We start from the raw sequence: 2,436 nt of genomic DNA, 5'->3' as shown, positions 1-2,436 counted from the left end.
TTTACCGGCAAGTAAGCGGGGTCAATTTTTCCTTTCTTTTCATATTGTTTTTCCTTCATCATTCTCCCGAATATCATGTTTTGCAACTGAACATTGTCGGGATCAGCAAGGGACATAAACACAAACAAAACGACTGCTAGATATGTATTATTCACATTTATGTCCCTTGGGGACTGAAACAAGGATATCAAACAGTGACAGATCTATCAGTCGCCGACATGAAAATTATGTATTACCAGATCTAGCGACTAGCTAGGTCTCTGGTATAACTTAAATATCACGTTCATTGGTTAACAAAAATCACGCGAGGGCTAGTTTTTCGATTTCGACAAGGCCCTAGCCTATATACAATTATTGTCTGCCTAGGTTGGAGGCCAGCTGGTAGCGCTATTCGAGTGTTTGCATGATCATGAGAAAGAATGAAGCTCCACTTCCCTAGCCTATGATATGGATTGCTTTATAACTTAGAGGAGTAGGCCCTAGGCGTACAGATGCATTTTAATAATAACAATAATAATGATAATAATAATAATAATAATAATAATAATAATAATAATAATAATAATACGGCCTAATGATAATAATTGCATGCTAGATTTACTCTCTTTGGGGGTGAATACGCTTCGCACTCTAAGGGTAGGCTTAGTGAAGAATAGATCGGCCTATTGTCTTATTAATGTTACATGTTGAAAGACGGGCCATGGTGAGGCCATGTTCTATCAACGTGGGGGTTTTCCGTTTTGTTATTAATTCTTGTTTGGCCTTGACCAAGGAAATTAGCCTTTTCAGCCTTGACACAATGTTCGTTGGCCCAACGTTTCGCCAGGAGTTTTTCTCCCAGATATAGGTGGCATCCAAGAAGTTTTGGCGGTTTTCTTGTTCTTCGGCAAGATAAACGATTTTATAACGAATGCCCAGAAAACACTGAACAGTTGGAAAAAAGGAAATAACAAAGGGGGATGACATCGTAAGTACTAAAATAAGTGAGGAAAAAAAATTGGATCTACACCATTCTAAATATTTTGTTGCTGAGGGGAGGGGGGGGGGGTGGTTACTGAACAGCTAAAGACGCCCCCCCCCCCCACGACTACTCGATGTTACTTAGAAGAAAATTTTTTTCTCGTTGTGTCGACGATTTAATTTACTTTAGAAGGTTACTAGACTATTGAGGTAACTATTATCTCAAGTGATTGGAAAATACACAGCTATTTATTAAGTGACTATATGACTGGTGGCTCTCTAAGCAGCATACTGACCTGCGAACGGAAAATAAAAGCGCTTTAAAAATATTATTTATCAAACGTATCGCTATGGTTTTGCCTCGCACCATTTAAGTAGCTATGTATGTTCAGAACAACCATTCAAGATTTTCAGTATACCGGGTACAACATGTAATTAATGAAGGCTGGAGCTAAGCTAGACATCAGTGAAATAGCTGATCACTGCAGAAGCCTCGTTCTTTGCGTTTTAGACAGCATGTTAACCATTAGGCCTAATTAAAGTCCTGCATTTTGACTGTATTCCTCCATGCACATATTATTATTATGCGCTTTTTGGTCCGACTGTTCACCTCCCCCCCCTGTCATTATAGTATGACCACGCATTCGAGTACGCAGGCCTATAATTCATGTAATTCGTTGGAATTGCACTGTACATGATTGATTTTACCTGGGGTTTGGGCAGATTGTAACACGGAACTCGTGTAACCACATGTTTTGCTTTGTTTGTTTTTGTTTTTTAAATCAAAAGCAAGACAAATGAACACGTTTTAAGATTATGCTAATATCTCCATACGACCAAAAGTTAACGAGCGTCTGATTCCACTGCGTCGTGACTCATAATGGCTGCAGCAATTTGAACCCACCATTGTGTAAGCCTCATTGTTTCATATAGCCTACCGTGCTTCGAATTTTTGTATGCCCCAAATCCTGGTTCTCTTTGTCTTGTTTGCAGTGTTGCATGAAATTCCGAACTATAGTTCGCTGTTCTGTACTTGGCTGTGTGACAGATCCATTCCTGGTGACCTTATTTAGTCTGCTGCTAACCTATAATAAGGATATGGCTGATTGATTTCATAGGCCTCACAGCAAGGCACCTCATTTAACATAAATATTGTTACTCTATGGCAGCTAGGTTACTTAGGTCTTATATATTACGAGGGCATAATTGTTGGATGCATAAATATAATATATATAGGCCTACTATCATTTACACCATGGCTTAGTTGCAAGCAAAAACGTATAGCAAGAGGAGACGAGGTGGGGAGGGAGCATTGACATTTTTATCGAGTATCCCTGTCTTTTTGCTGGGATGTTGTATCCCTTTCATCCAGGTTGACAGTTCGGGGCAGGGTCGGAAGCCCGACTCCTAAATAATGTAATTTGGGAAGGTAGGCGCGTTAACACACCTACATTAAAAAAATAAATCTAAGGGTTG

Source organism: Aplysia californica, unplaced genomic scaffold, assembly GCF_000002075.1.
Source record: "Aplysia californica isolate F4 #8 unplaced genomic scaffold, AplCal3.0 scaffold00265, whole genome shotgun sequence".
NCBI classification, from domain to species: Eukaryota; Metazoa; Mollusca; class Gastropoda; order Aplysiida; family Aplysiidae; genus Aplysia; species Aplysia californica.
The sequence above is the reverse complement of the archived record's forward strand: the minus strand, read 5'-3'. Positions refer to the sequence as shown.